This window comes from Magnolia sinica, chromosome 9 (assembly GCF_029962835.1).
Source record: "Magnolia sinica isolate HGM2019 chromosome 9, MsV1, whole genome shotgun sequence".
In the NCBI taxonomy this organism is placed as follows: Eukaryota; Viridiplantae; Streptophyta; class Magnoliopsida; order Magnoliales; family Magnoliaceae; genus Magnolia; species Magnolia sinica.
In genome coordinates, this window is record NC_080581.1 from 12,543,609 (window position 1) to 12,564,969 (window position 21,361).

General features: G+C 40.2%; 1 protein-coding gene across 1 annotated transcript in view; it reads left to right on the forward strand.

Annotated features, from left to right (window-relative positions):
* Nucleotides 1-16,956: 16,956 nt before the first annotated feature.
* Nucleotides 16,957-21,361, forward strand: part of LOC131256919 (pre-mRNA-processing protein 40A) — a 63,428-nt gene continuing 59,023 nt past the window's right edge. The window contains exon 1 of the mRNA XM_058258021.1: nucleotides 16,957-17,199. The gene's annotated coding sequence lies outside the window, so the exon portion shown is untranslated. The remainder of the gene's footprint in view (nucleotides 17,200-21,361) is intronic.

A 21,361-nucleotide genomic window follows, 5' to 3' on the forward strand; every position in this document is an offset into this window, starting at 1 on the left:
AGGGTTCAATGTCCTTACTTCACTATTAAGGTATGTTTGACCTTAGGTTGACCTTTAGAGTAGGTCATTTCGGATACATAATGCAAATGTTTTATATTTGGGAATCTGATTTGCTCTAAGATTAGTCTTGGATCTTTCTCGACTAGTCTTAGCACTGCTTCGACCTGTCTAAGATTTTTCTGGACCAGTCGTAAGTTTGTTGCAAAAATTCAAAATTTTTTGTTAAGCTTCGACCAGTCCTGGGGTCTGTTCGACCAGTCGTATGAACAGTGTCGACTGTTCCTTCGACCAGTCGTGAACCTACGACTCAAACTACAGCGATATATTTTGCTTGGCTTCGACTAGTCGTGATCAACCTAAGACTGGTCGAATGACACCTTCAAATAGTCGTAGATTACCTACGACCAGTCGTGAAACTGCCTTATCTTATCGCGCTCAAATTTTCAAATATCCGTTAGTTCTAAGACTAGTCGTAGCAATCTCTGGACCAGTCAAAGATGCGATTTGCCCACCTATAAATAGAGCATGAATCTCTGAATATTGAGGACATCTGAAGTAATTGTAATCTGGCCTTCTAAGAGATAAGTATGTGCTTCATTTTAAGCTAAGTGTGCATATTTAATATTCTTTTTCTTTAGCTTTTTAAATTGATTTTGTTTCTTGTATTCCAATCTGATCTGAAAAGAGGAAGTGTTATTTTCCTTTTTCTGGAATCAAAATCAATTAAAGCTAGTCCATTTTGGTTTAATTTAAAATCTATTAGAACCTAGAACCATTATAAAGTGAGTATTGGATATTGAACTTTGACATTCGAACCTCTACTTTGACTTGGTTCTTCCGGACTGTTACAAAGGAGAAATCTAGGTATTTTACATTATTGTAATTTACATTCTGTTTTTGATTTCTTTTGAGATTAAGCAGAAAAATCTCATTGTGTTTGATTATCTGAGGAGAGCTAGAAAACTCAGAAAGTGTGGGTTTTTGGATTGTGTAAGCCGAAGTTAAAAAGACACAACTGTGAAGGTTTTAGGTGAACCTGTGAAACCTATTTTGATAGTGAACGCTAATATCCCCTGTGTGAGGATATTAGGAGTGGAGTAGCATTCTGTGTAGCTGTTGTTTAAAAGTTGGTGAACACACAAGCGAACCACTACAACTCCTTATGTATTGTAGTTTGAATGTTTACTTAATTTCTTATCTTTATCATTTAAGTTGTAGAATGTATATATGGATGTAAATGTTGTAATATGTACATTTCAAACATAGTGAGGAAAATTGTAATAATTTAGATTTAAATTCTTGCAAATTTTCAATTCTTTACTATTTATTTATTCCTTTTTAGTTTGAGTTTTTTATATAAAGAACGTTCTAGAAATAAGGTTGTCCTACCATAAACCCTTAGTTTTTATGGTGTAAGGTTGTCCTTAGAACTGCATTTGTTTCAATCTCTCAATACTTGATTATTGAGGCTGCTTTTCATTTTAAGCATTGTAAATTGATTTATTTTATTTGATTATCATTTTTCCGCTGTTATAGTATAAATTTGGCATAAATTTAGTTGAAGTGCAATTTCTAACTACATGTGTGTCAAGTATTAATACTCTGGCAATGTCTCAAATAACTTCCTTTTGACGTTCTAATAAGATAATAAATTCAAAATTCACAAAATTTTCTTTTCCCAGCCTAGTTAAAGTAGGTTGGCAATGGGTTAGGTCCAGGTTCTTTTGAGGTTAGCTTGAACCCGACCTATAAACGAGTCAAGAATTCTGAACTGAAATGAACCATTGACTCATTATCTACCGGCCCACCTCACTTAAAACTCAAACGTTAACCTGACCCAACTCATCATGGTCCACCTCAGGCTTAATCACAGCCTTAAGTTATGGACTCGAGGAATTTCCAGCCTGACTTAATTAGCAAATACAAACATAACCATATGTGTGCATGTATACTTTTTCGCTTCATAGGTTCGGTTGGGTCATTTGGCTGAGTCCATTGGCTAACCCACATGCATGAGCCAAGTTGACAACCCATATACTTAAATGGGCCACATTTCTAGCCTGTGCCTGAGCCAAACCTAGATAGACCCACTACCCATTTAGCATGGGTCTGCCGAGTTGACCCATGGGCCCACGGAACCCCACTGCTACCCCTGACTAAAGGCTAGCTGTACATGTGGTTAAATGACTCGGTGACTCAGTTCAACTCATTGCCTGAGCCCACCTTAATTTATGTTTTCTATATCCACATGCCAATCCAGATTATTATAGGGCATGAGCCAAAAAATGAAGAAGATCCAAATCTCAGGTAAACTATAGTATAGGAAACAGTGCTGATTGAATACCCTATTAATAAAAACTTCCTAGGGCCCACCTTAATACTTCCCGTAATGATTATTTCCCATCCAATCTATTGATAAGGTCATGTAAAATTGGATGAAGGAAAAAAAATATCAGCTTGATCCAAAACTTATATAGTTTATTAATGATAAATCACTGTTATTTTTCATGGTACGGTATACTTCAGCATTAAATCTCTTTTTTTTTCCTTTTTTTTTTTTTTAATTTACACACGCACACACCCCCACACACTCATGCCGTAGTGGGATTTCACCCCCTATGGATGCTCGTACCCTTGACCGGGTGTTAAATCTGCTTGATTCTTAGGCTCATGTTATAAAATGATCTTTAAAAAAACGAATGAACGACGCTGATATATAATACATACGTAAAGGTGGGCCCAACGCTCTTGGGTGAGGCAGGGGTCGCATCGTAATCGTATCCGCTTTTTACTTTTCACAGAGTGGATCTTCCCTTTTACCAAAAGTAGAATAAAAGAGGTGCATTTCTAAAAAATTATTGCAGGCGTTGATATCACTTTCCTAGCTTTCGCTGCCAGATTGTAAACTGTATTCGTTGCCTGAGGAGCGGATTAGGTGAGACCCCGGACCAACCGAGGTGGGTGGGACCCATGACTGTGGGGCTCATTGTGATGTATGTGACTGCATCCACGCCGTCCATCCTTATTAAAAGCTCATTTTAGGGGATGATTTAAAAAAGAAGCAATTCCAAATCTAAGATGGACCGTAGTACAGGAAACAGTGGTGACTGACCATTAAAAACTTCTTATATGCCACAAAAGCTTTGGATAAAGATGATAATTGCGTGGTCTCTTCATCTATGTGTTTGTGACGTTATCAACGGGTTGGATGGCAAATAAACATTCCGGTGGAATCCATGAAGTTTTCAACGGTGATGTGGTCCACGTAAGATTTGAGTCAGCTTCATTTTTGGGATCATGCCTTAAAATGAGCTTTCAAAATGGTTGGACGGTGTGGATTTAAGGCACATATATCACTATGAGCCCAGAGTCAGGGGTCCCACCCACCTCGGTGGATCCGGGGTCTCACCTAATCCGCTCCTCTTCCCCTGGCCCGTAGATTTGCTAAAAACGTGCCAACGCAGAACACGTGTGTGAGATCCAAACCATTCTGTTCCAGGCTGCATTGCCTACAGCGCGACCCACCAGCTGAACGCCCCAGATCGCCCACAAACGCATCCCACATCAGCATGTGGGGCCCGCCCAGTCGTCCATCTCACACGAGCGGATCCACTTAGCAATCCTCAATCTCCCTATGACATCTACAGGTGGGGCCCACCCATCTTATTGAAGAAAAAGGAGTGCATAAAAGTGCAGACAAAGATATTAAAAGGTGGGGCCCAGCTGGATTGACGGATAGCTTTGAATCAGTGGCTAAGGAAGGTTGGGTTGTATTCTATTGTTTGAAAAGGCAGTACGTGTTTACACTGTGGCCGTGACTGATGTTTGGCCGTAGCTTCCAACCATAGACTAATCAGCCTCTTGTCCTTTTCTTCTATTCTAATGTAGACAACTGACAACATGTGCAACATGCGGACCCATCTCTGTCAGTGGGCCCCACTTAAGTAGTCAGCATATCATCATTGGATTGTGATCTAATAACATGCCTGGTGCTATAAATAGGCCGGTTGGGCTTTTTTCTTTGGGTGGGCCCCACCCGAATTTTATTTACGGGTCCGATTTTGTTTGTAACGGCTTAATAATCGGGTCGGGGTTGGGTCTACCATTTCAAACCCGAATTGTAGTGCAGTTTGAGTTGAGTCCGTTGTCTAATTAAATGAGTTGGTAGAGACAATGTAGTGTATGCGAGTGATTCAGGTGTTATTCTTAGTAAGAGTATCTTTTCAAAATAAAATTAAAAAAGAGTCGTATGTATAAAACTCAATTTTTAGATGTGGGGCTCATCGCATGTCTAATCATCACACTCATTAATCTAACAACCATTGTCATAGGTGGATCATTTCTATGAAAAAAAAATTCTCCTAAATGTAGACAACTGACAACATGTGCAACAAGCGGCCCCATATCTGTCAGTGGGCCCCACTTAAGTAGTCAGCGTATCATCATTGGATTGTGATCTAATAAGATGCCTGGTGCTGTAAATGGGCCCGTTGGGCTTTTTTCTTTGGGTGGGCCCCACCTGAATTTTATTTATGGGTCCTTTTTTTTTTCGTAATGGCTTACCAATCGGGTCGGGTCAGGCTTGGGTCTACCATTTCGAACCCAAATTAGGGTTCGGGTCTACCATTTCGAACCCGAATTATAATGCAGTTTGAGTTGAGTCCATTGCCTTATTAAATGAGTTGGTAGAGACAATGTAGTGTATGCGAGTGATTCATGATATTATTTCTAATAATATTATCTTTGCAAAAATAACATTAAAAATATCCCACACGAGAGCCCTCTAAATGGAACTCAATTTTTAGATGTGGGGTTCATTGCATGATTAATCGTCCTACTCATTAATCTTACAACCATTGTCATAGGTGGATCATTTCTTTAAAAAATCTCCTAAATCAGAATACCCTAGCCATTTAATCTTTAATCCTTTCAATGACCCAATGCGACTTTATCATGTATTTCTTTTTAATATTGTATTTGCATACTATTAATAAATAACTTATTGAAATGAAATTCTGAATTAATTATTAGATAGTGGTTGATAGTTATTAACTTATATAAAATCTGTTATATTTTGCTTGTGGGAGTTTTATATTTTTATTATCAGTCCCAAATCTTTTTAAAGGAGGACTGTATTATGTTGGTAGCCAACTGCAAACTTATGATTATGACTTCTTGTGTGAGTTAAACCAATGAAATATTCTAAACTCATGCCCATGCATGCCATCAAGAGGAAGGTTAGAGGTGACGATTGAGGGGTTGTTTAGGAATGGCCAACTCATGGGTGTTTGTGTGTGAGGATGGCTAGTTAGTTATATGGGCAACTAGTTGGTGTGTGGGGCCACCATAGTGTTTGCATGACATCTTGCCAATCTAGTAGGTTTGTCCAAAAAAAAGGGATGCCCAAAAAACTCAAGTTGATCCAACCATTAGGCGAGGCACATTGTAGAGAGCAATACACAACCACTCAAAAAAAAAAATCTATGTTCAAATGAAGCATGCACATCTAATGGTTTGATCAACCTTATTCTTGAAGTCATCCCATTTTCATGATGAGACAGTTGGGATGTCATATAAACACTACAGTGGCCCCACAAACCAATTAGTTGGACACATAACTATCGTGTCTGCATTTCTCCCTCCCTACACATAGGGGTGTACACGAACCAAGCTAGCTTGGTTAGCACGCTGGACTCGACTCGAAAAAGCTCGATTCGACTCGGTTCAAAGCTGAGTTCGAGCCAAGTCGAGCTGATTGTTTGAGCTCGAAAATGAGTTCGAGCAGGCCCCAGCTCGACTTGACTCGGATCGAACCCAACTCGATTCGAACTCGGATCGAACCAGTTCGGTGACTTGGTTACTTTGCCATTGATATTGCTCACCAAATGTTTAATAAAATGACTCAACAAAGTTGAAAATTCGATCCTGAAGCACATCATACCAGAAAACCAAGATAACTATAATAGTTGAAGATGGTAATAGTTCCAGCAATATATAGGAAGTATGATGTGAAAGAGATCTGGTATTTTGGAGATCTTAGATAAGATCTCTAGATCTAAGGTTTTAGATTGTTACAGCAGAAAACCTTTAAACCATTCGTAAGCCTAGATAACAAAATGTCAGCTTACACTGAAGCTTGAGAAGTAGGCAGCCTCCAGAAAATTCAGTACCATCAGATCCATCAATCTCTCCATCTATGGCCGCAATTAGGAATTGCAGCAGACAAAGAACAAAGTCATACCTTCCTCACCCCTGGCAACTGCCTGCATTGCCACCACAACATACATACAACATTAGAGCCATGGAAATTTATTAAAAGAAAAAAGGCAGGCAAGCAAATACGAGAGATCAACCAACATATCAGAATTACAAGAACCAGAATGTTGAGGGGACAAACAACTCAATAGCATAGTTAACAAACTGCTCAAGAACCCCACCACACGATACAACATTAAGATAGGAACTTCTAACCACTTCATCGAGGTTGCTAGTACAAAGCACCTTTATATACATAGCAATTTTAAGGTGCAATACAGTTGTTTGTGGAAATGACTCAATGGCGAACTCGGATCGGTCTTGGCTTGAACTCGGCCTGAACTAGCCGGAGCTGCTGACCAAACCGAGCCAAGCTGGCCAGTTAGGATCAAGGACTGAGCCAAGCTGAGTTCGAGCTAAGGTCAGCTAGTGGCCAAGCCGAGCTGAGCTAAGGCTAGCTCGACTCGGTTCGACTCGATGTACTGCACATACATATATATGTGTGTACACAAAAATATTCTCATGGAACTAGTTCTCATTAGAACTTTGTGAGAACTAGATGTGTCACCTTATAAAATCTCCTGAGCTAACCTTTTGGCTTGATCAAAAAATCTAGTGTGCCATAACCAGGCGAGAGGCAAATCAAGGGTTTAAAGTTTTCCGCTTTGGTATGGCCCACTAAATTTGTAGATCAGACAAAAAAGTTAGTCTGGACTACTTTCAAATGTGACTCATCTAATAGATTGTGTAGATTTTGTGTCCACATCATGTGCCAAAAGTTCTCATGAGAACCGGTTCTCATGAGAGCACCTCTCTTTTTATATATATGTGTGTGTATATATGTACACATATGAAAGCTCACATGTGCACCAGTTTTTGTGAGAACTCGTGAGAACATGTTCAGAACTCAGCATAATGATGTGGGCGCAAAATCTGAATGTTCCATGTAATATTGCACTCCATTATCCTTATCACTTTGGTCGGTCAGGGCAAAAGAGAGAGATATATCAAGGAAGAAAATTGTTTCCTTATTCTATGGCCAACCAAATTCTTGCATTAGAGTGAAAGTCGAGCATTGGAAGTTTCATGGGGTGCTACATCACATGAATAGTTCAAATTTTGGGCCCACATCATGTGTGATGAGTTTTAAAAAAGTTCTCACGAGTTCATAGGTAAGGTTTCACACACACACACTGTTGTACTATGAGGTCGACCTCATGGGAACTTCCCATGAGGTCGAGCTGTGTGGGCCCCACCGTGATGTGTGTCGAAAATCAACAACATGTATTTGATGGGTCCCCTTTAGGGTATGAGATATCCAAAAAAATAACCATATACAGAACTCAGGTTGGCCATACCATCTAAAACTATGTGAAGACATGACTAGAACATATAAAAACACTTGGTGGGGCCCACCTAAGTTTTGGATGCGGCTGAAACTTGGTCCAACCCCTCATCCAAGTGGGACACACAATGGATGGGCTGGATTTGTGAACCACATCTCAGTGGGCTCAATAAATGATTATGAATGTTTTAGTGGGAGGGTACCGATCTCAACTGTTGTATGTGGTGTGGCCCACTCGAGTCATGGATTAACTTGATTTTTAAGCCCGTGGCCCACCATGAAATAGTGCATCTGGCTGATGGGGTAGATGTTCAACACACATTACGGTGGGGCCCACACAGCTCAACCTCATGGGAAGTTCCCATAAAGTTGACCTCATAGTACCATTTCCATATATGTGTGTGTGTGTCCGTGCATGCTTGCGTGCGTAGAATAATGCTCACCTGCATGCTAGTTCTCACGAGAATTCATGAAAAGTTATGGAGAGCTCATCTCATGTGATATGAGCCAAAAATCTAAATCATTCATGTGATTTACCACCCTCTGAAACCCTCGAGGCCCAACTTTTATCATAATTTAAAACTTTGATATGCCATGAAAAAAGAGAGGCAAATCAAGGGAGGAAACTGTTTCATTTTGCCATGACCCCCCGAAGTTTTGAATCAAAGTAAAAGTTGGGCTCTAAGGGTTTCATAGGGTACTACATCATATGGACAGTTCAGATTTTTCACTCATATCACCAGTGAAGAGTTCTCAAAAAGTTCTCACGACACGATAACTCGTGAGAACTTTTCGAAAACTCATCTTATGATATGACCCTAAAATCTGAATGATCCATATGATGTAATACCTTAAGAAACCTCCGGAGCCCAACTTTTACCCTAATCCAAAACTTTAGTAGGTCATTGAAAAATAAAATAGTTTCTCCCTTGATTTACCTCTCTCTTTGCTATGTCTCACCAAAGTTTTGAATCAAGTTGAAAGTTCGAGTAGTGCATCACATGGACCATTGTATATTTGGTCCCATGACACATATACAAAGGTGCGTAAGTGAGGATGACTCTCTCTATATATATAAAGGCATACTCACTTGTGCCTGTGTGTACCATTAAACTATTATGGGCCTAAAATATGAACAATCCATGTGATGCAGCACCTCATGAACCCTCAAGGACTAATTTTCACCCTCATACAAAACTCTAATGAGGCATAACAAAGAGAGATGCAAATCAAGGGAGGAAAATGTTCTCTTTTTCTATTGCTCACAAAAGTTTTGAATCAAAGTAAAAGTTAAACCTTGAGGTTTGAGGAGGCACCGTTGCATCACATGGACCTTCTAAATTTTGGGCTGACATCATATGTGATGAGTTCTCAAAAAGCTATCACCAAAACTCATTAGAACTTAGAAGTGGGATATATATATATACATGCTCAGCAGTCCTCTTCTCAGGGAACTAGTAAGAACTTTTTTGAGAACGCATCTGACGTGATATGACTCCAAAATCTGAACGGTCCACATGAAGCAGCACATCATGAAACCTCCCAAGCCCAATTTTACTTCCATCCAGAACTTTGGTGGGCCAGGAAAAATGAAAATAGTTTCATCCCTTGAATTGCATTTTTCTTTGCTATGGCCCACCAAATTTTTAGATAATGGTGAAATTTGTTCCTTTGGGATATCATGGGATTCCGCATCACATGAACCTGTTCAGATTAGACGCCCATGACAAGTGTGCAAAGGTGCGCATGTGCCTAGGTGTGCACATGAATCAATGCTCTTGGGAGAATCTGAGCAGTGTTTATTTGAGAAAATCCATGCTTGGTTAGGGTTTCACATTGTTAGATGAGACTGACCATACAAGATCCAAATTCCATCGTATCAGGTTGGGTCCTCCAGGACTTGAACCCAACCAGAGCCGTTGTGGCCCAACCTTGGACTTGAATTATAGGCCCATGGGTTAGCCCAGTATAAATTGTCCAGGCTGATTAATTCATGGACCATAGGTCTTACACCAGTCTAGAGTGGGATGGCAATGGGTCTTACGCCAGTCTAGCTGTACAAGCTCGATACCAAGCCCAAGCCAAAGCCATTTATTAAATGGTCCAAGAATTCCAGTCACCTACTCAAAATTCATCAAACCCAAGTCTGTCCTGACCAGACCCGTTACATTTTAATTGGGTCGGGCTGTACTGAGCCGAACTGATGCATGTTTAAGATATTGGATTTCGGTCTGGGTTGGGTCTTGTCCGGTGGGGTTCTGTTCAACCCAAAGCCTAGCCGGTCTAAGTAAATGGGTACATTCTCCAACCTGATCCGAACCCCCTATCCATTTCGCTTGGCCCGAACCCGTCTCAGAAGTGGGTTAGGCCAGTCATTCAATAGGCCGACCCGAACATTGCCAAACCTAGACCCGCGATTCATCCGGGCCGTGCTGGATCACTATTGTTAAGTTGGTGTCCCTGCACTAATAAATTTCAGGTGGTGGTCCCCACGTTGGACGACCATCAGATTTTGATGGGCTCTCCACCGCATATTCCGCCAGGCAAGATCTAGAACGCACATTTGATGGGCCTCACCATATTGATTGCCTGGCCTGGATTTTATGTACCTTTTCTCATCTAGTCCACACAAAAGTATGTACAAATCTGGATCGTTTTCCGGGCATGACCAGTTTGTATGTGTGGCCCACCAGATGGTGAACTGGCTGACGGCTGGTCCACTACAGAGCTATGTAGGTTAAGCTTAATGTGCGATTGGATGTGTGGAGCCCACCATGATGTGTGCATGACATTCAATCCGGCCATTGGGTGTAGGCCTGAAAGTCAGGCAGGTTCAACCCGACTAACCCATGACTAACCCGACATTTAGTTGGGATCCGCAGGATGTATCGGGTTCAATCTCAGGCTTGGGCTATACAAACACCAACCCCGATAAAACTTGGGTCGGGTCGGGTTCTCGATCCAATCCGAGCTCGATCGATATACAAATTACTTATAAATTATAATTAAGTGTTAATCATCTATGCTGAAGAGACAAGAAATTCTAGTGCCGTTGGGTTTCATTAGCCTACGTTGTTTCCGATAACTCAACCAAACAAGATATGATGGGTTTTCTCTCCCTAATTGATCGGTGCTACACAATAGGGCTTTTAAAAGAGTAATTGTCTAATATTTTAGGTTGTTTGTTTATTTTATTTTTTTAAAATGAAGTTCTTTATAATAAATAACTACATATATATTTAATAAAATCATAAGTACAGTAAAAAATAAGACATGTATGAAAAATATAATAGACTAATATAATAACGATAATATTAGCATGTATCAATCTAGTTGAACTCGGCCAATCCGACTGAGCCTGGTTGAGTTGGGCTTGGGTTGAGAATTCTCAACTTGAGGTTGGGTTGGGTTAGGATTGAGGTACAGGTTCTTTGGGTTGAGCTTGAGTTGTGCACCAACCCAACCTAACTCAACCTGCCCAACTTTCAGCACTAATTAGCAAGACATGAGCCTAAAAATGAGATAGGTCTGTACCTCAAGTGGTCCACACCATTGGGAAATAGTGAGAGTTTAATATTCAAATATTTATAAGCTTATAAAATTTTTAAATCTGGCTAACGTGTTTTGTGTTTTCTATTCTTCCAATGAGAATGACCTTATGAACAGTTTAAATTGCATATAAATATCATGGTGGACCCAAAAAAAGTTTCAACGGTAGGCATTTCTCTCCCCACTTTATCCCATCATTTGGCCTACTTAAGTTTCGTATCTGCCTTATTTTTTTGGCTGATTTCCTAACATAAGCTGGCAAAATAGACGGATGGGGTGGATTTCTCACAAACCTCACTGTGGGCCCCATCTATTTTCCGACCGCAGGAACCAGGTGCGGCGGAGGTCACAGGTGGATGATGGGGACATCCATCATTGAAAACTTCCAAGATCGTGAGGCCACCATGTTTTGTATATGCCATCCAATCCACTTGGAAGATTTACCCCATCAAGATGATTGGAAATCCAAAAAAATCAGGCCATTTCAAGATATTGTGGGCCACACCACTTGATTTTAGAGGTTTTAGACATGGTGCTATATGGTGTGGCCCACCTGAGTTTTATATCAGCCTATTTGCGGGAGATGGGTAGAACGTGATGGATTTCACACATGATGGACAAATTGGATATCATGCATACATCGCTATGGGGCCCACACATGAGTTTTGTAGTGGATCTGGCCTCATGTTGCAATTGGACTGTGTTGGGCTGGAGTGAAGTGTGTCCAGGCCCACCTCATATCGTAAGCTGAGAAACCTAATTCGAACCAGGCAATACGTAGAGACATCTATCAACTGAACCTGGTGATCGAGGCCGTTCATATAGTGGGCCCTATCCTGGATGGCTTCTATTCCGAAAATAACACCTATTAGATAATCCTTACCATCACTTTCCTTCAAAATTCCACCTCCAATGATCAAATGGCTAGGATCATCCAATACATGTTTACTGTGAATCATTTTTCATCCATGGTAGTGGAAACCAGATCGACGGTTCAACGTGATCGGACGGTACAACTAACGTCCTCTGCCACGCTTTGTAGACCATCGTCTACGGATGATTAGCTTACCCTACAGATATTGCAAGTGTGGACACCGTCTATGTATTGAATCCAAACCGTCCATCACGAGGGGTCCTCCATAAATGTGAGATTCTCCAAAAATCAGGCTGATCCAACCACCATGTGGTCCACTGCCTGAATTTAGAGGTTTTTAAGTTATCAATGTCGTGGCCCACCTAGATAGACCTGATTTTTGGGGTATCGTTCACTTAATATGTGTGGACAGCCATAACAATGGATGACGGGCCATCGAATGGATGATTGAAAGTTAAAATTAGTGAGGGATCCAAATTCGGAGGGAAAATTAGATGGTTAGTGATATCTTCTTCGCATGAATTTACACTTGTGATCCATCAACAGTTGGGTCCGAAATTTGCACGGTCTAGATTGCTGGATAACCATGCTACGTGTGAGGTTCAAGTGCCACCGCTGTTTATTAAACGATGCTAAACTAACACTAGAGTTTTAGTCAGAGAAGAAGATGACTGAAACCGGATGTGTTTGATGTTGATTGGTTAGCGGTCACATCAGAGCTTTCATGGACCGAGCACAACTTTGCTGCGACACCGGAATTCATCAATGTCGGTTGGACCCTGACCGTAGGGCCAACCTTGTATTCATTTTATATCCACACACGTCCATCTGTTTTGATGCTTATTTTAAGGATATGAACCATAAAATAAAGCATATACAAATTTCAGGTAGACCACACCACATGAAAGAACGGTCATTGATAGCTCACCATTAAAATTTTCCTATCGTTTATCAACCCAATATTAAGGTAACATACCTTTATTAAAGGATATCAGCTTGATCCAAAGCTTTGATGGCCATTTACAAAGTTTTTAATGGCTAATAACAATTATTATTTCTTTTTGTGTGGTCCACTTAAAATTTATATCAATGTTATAGTTGAGAATATTTCTTACATTAAGCTGAAAATGATTGATAATGAGAATGAATATACAACACGTGTTAAGGTGGCTCCCGGACGTCATAATCTCACTCACATAGTTCTGTAATTGCAATCAAATAATATAAATAATTAGAGGCCTTTATTATGATGTTAGTTGAGCAGAAAAGCTCCTTCTGTGATTATTATTATGCTCGCGTGATATTCATTGCTTTGGAAACCTGTTGTACTTAAGATGTTATTTAAGGAAAGTAAATTCGATTTCAAGCCAAGTCACGTCACACCTCAACTCAAATATATAAGTTTTTTATCTTTAAAGTTTTTAATTTTTTTGTTTCCGAATTTTTAATAATTTATTTAATTCAACTAAATATTTTAACAAATTTTAATTTTATAAGGTTTACATAAAATTCAAGTCCAACTTAACAGAAGAGTTGTAACATTCATATAACATCAAACCTACTCATAAGGTGATTTCAATGGGATGTAGGCAAAAAATATATAAGGCTGATCTAAGATTTCTCAAGCATGAAGTGTTTTGGTATTCTCTTGTATTCTTGATGTGGCCCACCTGGGTTTTTTTATTTGCCTTATTTTTTAATAATACCCTAGCATTAGTTAGAGAAATTAATATAATAGATGTCATAGTAAGTCCCTTAGAAATTTATGTTGGAGAGGCTATATATGGTTCATCACTTCATGGTTCAATGGTCCTGTACGCCGGTCAGTGCAATATGATAATTCTGTGAAATACCTGTGATGGTTTCAACCGAGTGGAGAACATTATCTCTTGACCATTGGATCATAAAGGGCAAACATGATCTCATTTGTGATTAAGGCCTCGAATTAGAATTGTTCTTTTCGGGTTAGCTTGTTAGTACACACACTCCATGTTAACCACCCCGCAAGGGATCGATACCAAGGCCTCAAGTGTTGAAACGAGTATCTCCACTCATTCTACCAGTTGAGCTATGGATCTGGGTATAATTAGAATTGCTTCAACATTGGATTCTCTGTGATGAGTAGAGTGATTTAGTGTCATTTAAATAGCATAACGGTTCTAAGACTGTTGATTTTGGTAACCGCATGCACTAACAATCAACGGTGGCTTTATTTTTCCCATTTTGTTTTCTTTGCTTGAAGGAATTCCCTTGTACAAATAGAAAGTTGACGAGCCGTTCTTAGTCCATACATACATAACTAGATGATTGCACATGCTCGCAACTGCTGGACCCCACATGTGACTTGATTCAAAGTGGCCCCAATGCATGGCAATCACTGGATCATGTGGATGCCTGCTAAATGGGACACGATTTGGCTAGTGACCCAAATACCAGCTCAATTGTTGGTGTCAAATTTCTATGGGGCCCACCACATTGTCTGCATTTTTTTCATGCTGTCCATTCACTCTTTCCAACTCTTTTTATGGCATGAACCCAAAAATGAGGTAGATTCATATTTTAAATGGATCACACTATAAGAAATAGTGAAAATTGAATACTCAATGTTGAAAATTTTTTTAGGCCATGAAAGTTTTGGATTTAACTGATATTTGTTTTTCCACTTCATATAGGTTTATGTGTCCTTAACAGGAAGTTTGATGGCAAAGGTTTGCGTTCAGTATCTTTTTTTCTGGTGGCGCAAGTCCATAGAGATTCAGATTTGTCTTATTTTTAGGATCAGGCGCTGGAATAAGATGGCAAGATGGATAAACAATGTAGATAAAATGCATATATCATGGCCTAACCGACAGAGCTTTGACTCCCATCTGGCGTTCAAGTCACTAGCTAAGCTAGTGCTTTCCTATATTGAATGACCTATCACTAGCTAAGCTAGTGCTTCCCAATAATGAATGACACAACATGTATATCAAGTGGGCCCATCATACAAAGAGAATGGGTAGTTTAAAGAGGAAGCGGATTTGTTGGTGTACCTCACACCAGTTGTATAGTTGGTGTATTGATGTCAGCAAGTTCTGTAAGTCTGATCATAAGGTATATGTAATATCCAAATTGTTTATCCATTTGGCGAGCTCTTCTTAAGGCTTGAGAAGAAAAATAAGATGGATCTAACCATCAAGTGGACCACACTGCAAAAGGTAATGGGGGATTGAACATCTCCCATTGAGATACTTTTTGGGGTCATAGAAGTTTTGGATCAATATTGAAAATTTTTTTCCTCTTCACTAAGGTCTTTGTAGCCTTATGAACAAATTGGATGGAAAATAAAAGTTATGGTGGGCCTTATGAATTTTTTAACTGTGAAAATCATTATCTTTGCTGCTATTTGTGGTGTGGTCCATATGATATTTGGATAATGCTCTAAAATGATCTCTAAAAATAAATAAACAATGTAGATATAATAAATACATCACAGTGGGGCCATGTAACTTTGATCTCCTTTGAATGTCAGTGCTCATCGTCGCAAGACCCATACCTACAGCAGTTTTATAGCTGGTGTGTGGTAGGCCAGCCAATCCGCTTCCGTTTAGAGACATGTGAGCGATGCAAGGTGGACAAGGCATTAATGCAGGGTGGATAGAGCGTGAAGGGAATTATAATTCATACTTGTCACACAGTCCTGATCATAGGTAGGATTTATTGTGGTGTTTTTTTAGAAATCTACCCCATCTATTTATTCCGTGAGCTCATCTCAGGACATGCAATAAAAAATGAATTAAATAAAAACTAAGTGAGCTGCACAAGTAAAAAGAGTGGGGATTTGGTGACCACATTTGAAACATTTTTATGAATATAAAAGTTTTCCATCAGGCTAAGTTTTGCACGTTTCCACTTCATTCCAATGGAAATGATCTTATAAACTATTCAGATGATAGATAAACATTAAGGTGGAGCCCAGGAAGGCTACAACAATAGGAAAATCTTTCCCTAATTTTTCCTCCTATGTGGCCCACTTGAGTATTGGATTCTCCTCATTTTCACTAACATGTTTTAAATTGAGATCACAAAATGGATAGACATGGTGGGGCTTATGAATTGTGAAAATCATGATCTCGGCTGCTATTTGTGGTGTAGTCTAGATGATCTTTGGATATTTTTTATTTTTGATATAATAAATACATCACGGTGGGGCCATGTAACTTTGATCTCCTTTGAACCGTTCGTACAACTCGTTGATCGAGGAGCGTCAGTCCTCGTCTTTGCACGACACGTACCTACAGCAGCTATATAGCTGCTGTGTGGTCCGCTTCCCTTCTGCAGTGCCTATGGCTGGAAATCCGCGTCCAAGCGTGACTCTGCATCCACATGCTTACACCGATGCGGGGTGGAACTTTCATGAGATCTAACCCGTTCATTGGGGACACTGCTTCTTAATCACTAGCTTGACTGGAATGGATATGACGGAGCATAACTACACCCATGTGGGTGGGACTTTCATGAGATCCAACCCGTTGTTCACCGGGTCCGCTGTCCCTCGGTCATTCTGGAACGTTGAAATCATAATGATCCAAACCTCAGGGGGAACACCCACCGTTAGATTTGTGCAGGGTCGAGCATGGTGTCTACAATCCCTCCAATCCACTCATTTAACTTGCCTTAACAGGATCAAAGCATTCCTATGGTGTGGCCCACTTTAGTTTTGAATTAGTATGATATTCCTCCCTATGTTGTGGCCCAATTGAGTGCTGAATCACCCAGAATTTTGGAAAAAAGCCAAATAATGGGTGATGTAGCTGATGGACGGGTTGGATCTGTGTAAAGCCATTTCCCTCGCCGAAGTGACCGGTATGCAACAATCTTCCTTATTAAATGGTGTAAAACTAACCCTGAAAGCCCCGAACCCAACAAAATCCCCCTCGGAGTGCATTCGAAAGCCCTAGCATTCCACCGCACATCACCTCCCGCACTCCTGAAAAAAAGAAAAGAAAAATCGCCCCCGTCGATTCTCTCAATCCACACAATCATCGTAGGCGAAAATCCTGTGCATCAATCGGCCATTGGTGAAGATTATCTGTGGAGATTTTCACGGGCATTGGAGCCCAAACGAAGGGGAAGATCAAGATTTCCCCCTTTTCAAGATCTTTTTTGTTTTTAATTGATTTAAAGCTAATTAGAGGTATTTTCTCACTCTCAATCTCAGTTAATGAGTTATATTCCTTCTTTGGATGTTGATTTAGGGCATTATCGGCCTTTCTTTCGAATTTTATTCTTTTTTGGTAGGTTTGTTCCTATGAAACGTTTTAGAATAAGCTTGTTCTAAAACCCTCTTCCTTATAGTGTATGGCATGGCATCTACACTTCCAGTCCATCCATGTGGGTGGGCCACTAACATAGTGAATGCATGGAAAAATGGAAGAAGATCTGCTTCTTCCTGTTCATTATACTCGAATCCACAAGGAGAGAAAAATCTCTAAAAACGAGAACAAAACTGATATTATTGAATGAATTGTGCTTATAATGCACTTGGCATGGCTTATGTAAGAAAATACTCCCACCACTCCTAATTCAACTCAAATTAGTAAACCTAGTAAAAAGTGTCTCAACTTACCCCGTTACCCGAGTCGTAAAAAACCCTTATATAACCCAAACAAAGAATTTGGACAAGAGCTGGACTGTTAAATTACTAAAAACAACAAAATTGTAACTTACTAAAAATAATAAATTTTGACTTCAGACTCAAATTTGACCCATGAAATAATTGAATTTTCCATAGCTGTTTGGGGGTTAATTGGCCAGGACGTAGAGCTTGTTGATAGCTTTCCAAGGGCATACAACATACTAGACATGCAAATGTAACAACTTGTTGCAAAGTTATGGCTATCGTAAGCTTTAGTGTGCTGTAGGCTGTTTTTGTTATAGACTTTCCAGCCTGATTTCTTTCAATATTGGCCGTCCATGAAATCCTCAGCAACCTGTTCTACCTCAGCCTCCATTGTATAATGGTGGTTTTTGAATGGCTGTGCTTTTATATATATATATATATATATATATTGTGTGGCCCACGTGATGATTAGATAGGCTGGTTTTCTTTATTGCAATTCGGATGTCGAGATCTCATTGACTCGACAACCGGGTTGCCGTAGGTAACCCGATTAATGCATGAACATTTTCACACCGGGCTTGAGTGGGGTGGCCTGCGGGATGCGGGGGCACACTCGGGGTGGGTGGCCCGTGTGAGGTGGGTGGCTCGTGTGAGGCGGAACCCATGTGATTTGGGGCCCATGAGGACGGTTCGGCCGAGGACTTGACCCATGGATGTGGGGCTTGGGCTATGAGATAAATAGATTAATTCGCCATGCTTTATCAGTTCGAGCTTTTTGAGCAAGTGGTTAATTGTCCTGCATCAAATTGGTATCAGAGCGGGAGGTCTCGTGTTCAAGACTTCTCACCGGAGGTGATTAATGCAGGGACATTTTCACACCGGGCTTGAGTGGGATGGCCTGTGGGATGCAGGGGCATACACGGGATGGGTGGCCCGTGTGAGTCGGAACCCATGTGATTTGGGGCTCACGAGGGGATGGAATCCATATGATTTAGGGTCCACAGGGAGGGTTCGGCCAATGACCTAACCCTTGGATGTGGAGCCTGGGCTATGAGAAAGGATTAATTCGCCATGCTCTATCAGTTCTAGCTTTTAGAGCAAGCGGTTAATTGTCCTTGCATCACCGATTGATCTACGTAGTTATAGATCAAGCAGATATACTCACAAATACGGTAGGTAATCTCAATAATCAAGTGGGAGAACTCCGGCGTGGAAGGAATCCATAAAGCAAAGTTGGAGTGTGGACATGTAGGTGGAGGAAGGTCCTCATCAAGTTCTTAACAAATAACGGGCACGCCTGTTTGTGAAGACCCCAATGGTTGAATCCGTCAATTGTTGGAATGTAACAAAAAGCTCAGAATTTCCATGGCCGATTGCATGTTGACGACTTCCTCGATTGGCTAAGTAAGGTGTAAAAGGTGTTCAAGTACAAGTAAATTGCCGTCAAGTGGAGGTTAAGTTAGAAGTTATAAAGTTTTGTGATCACACATTAGCATGTCAGGACGATCTCGAAGCTGAATGAATTTGTCAAGGTAAGGAGAGTAAATTCTTAGGAAAAGATGAAAAAGAAGTTAGAAAGAAAGTTCCTACTTGCGACTTATGTCTCTAAGTCTGTAACTTTTATCAAAGATGTCACAATCTACATCAAGGGAATAAATCAATAAATAAATATGTAGACACCATGGACGATGTTTTGGGAGTATGAAGACTAAACGATTTAAAGATATTTTAATTGTTTTAACCTTGATATTAAAGATGAATTGGCTTTTGAATATGTATTTAAGATGTCTAATGTATACACTCTTGCATTAAAAGCCGAGGAGACTAGTAATTGGGGATTTGGTAGACAATTTGGTGCCTCACAAGGATCATCATCAATGATGGGAAATCATGCTAACTTTCTGCATAAGGTAACCACAGGGCCTCCCATGGGTCGAGGGATAATGGGCTAACGTCCTACTATGAAGCCAAGCTCCAATCCGGTGGGAGGTGGTTATGGATGAGGAGCCAATGCACCAATGACAGAGCAACATAGCACTCATTTTATATGTTTAAAGTGTGGCAATTGGGAAATTTTTTTCCACTATCCTGAACATCAATCCACAATTAAAGTATATTTTGGGAAAGATGATACATAATATGAAGAACATGCATATGAGGATGGGGCACATATTGGGGAAGATTTATCATTTGCATATGGTGATTTAAGCGAGTCATTGGTTGTCCACCGAACTATGCTATCGACAACTCGGATGATGGGCGATGGTTGTCACATAATATCTTCCGCACGACATGCACTTCTGGTAGGAAGAGATATGCACGACTATGGTTTTTTTTTTTGGGGGGGGGGGGGGGGGGGAGGATTCGTTGTCTCACAAATAATGGTAGATAAATTAAATGTGAAAGAATATAACAACCATGCCTATACCAGATTCGTTGGTTCAAAAAAAGGGGAGAAGTTTCTGTTAACTCGAGGTGCTTGGTTTCCTTCTCTATTGGCTCTAAGTACAAGGATATGGTGTGGTGTGAAGTGGTTCTCATGGATACATGCCACGTTTTGTTAGGGAGTCTATGGTTGTCGGTCTGAGATATGGTGCATTTGACTTGGGCAAACACCTGTTCATTCGTCAAGCATGATGTTAATATCACATTGCACCCAATGAAACATCTTCCAATATCTAAGTATGATAAAGAGGGTCAGAAATTGTTCAGCGTACAAAAGTCTGAAGAAGAAAGGAAGGAGACCGACATCATCTATGTCTTAAATGTTCCACCATTCATGCAGAAGCACTTTTGTGAATATCAAGATTTGGTCCTCAAAGAACTTTTAGCTGGACTCTCATACGAGGAACATTCAATATCATATTGACTTGCCGTTAGGCTCGAACCTGTTGAATCTTGCATGTTATTGAATGAGTCTAGCCAAACAAATGAATTCTTGCCGATTGAATGGTCTGACAAAACGAAGTTCAAAAGAATAAAGAGAAAAAAGAAAAAGAAGTGAGAAAAGGATATCAAAGAGGGTAGAACCAAGTACCGAGAAACTGCAACCAAAATTATAGCGAGAAGATATATAAAGAAGGTGACTTAATTATGGTTTATTTTCACCATGAGGTTTCCAATGTGAACTTCTAGTGGATAACCTTCATAAGAGAGGATTGGCCCTTACCAACGATCGTCTTTTACGCTTATGAGATGCCAAATCTATGGATCATTTGTTCCTACACTGTCCATTTGCATGGAATATTTGGTCTATTTTGTTAGATTGTACGTGTGTGTGTGGGTGTTGGGTGATGCCGTCATCCATTGAAGATCTTTTTCAAACCTAGCATGACAGTGAAGGTGAAAGGCTTGGTAAGAAAAGGTGGAGGTTGAGTATGCTTGGGGTTCTATGGGCAATCTATCTTGAAAGAAACAATCGGGTCTTCAGGAACCATCGGGTTGCTTCGGCGGGAATTTTTAGTAGAGTTCTGAGTTTGTTCAGGGATTAACTCCCACAATTTGGGTGTTAGGGTTCTAGCCTTGGGGCTGGCTTGCTATATTTTAGTTTTTAGTTCTTTTTTATTTTCTCTTGTTTTCCTTTACTTTTTGTAGTGCCTTTTGGCATTGCCTAATAATTTCATTCACCTTTAAAAATAAAGAAAATTGGTCCATGGCGTGTTAAGAGGAAGTTGCGTGACAATGCCCATGAGATCAAGTTGCTAGATGACTTAGATATCTTGTCGACTTTCAATGT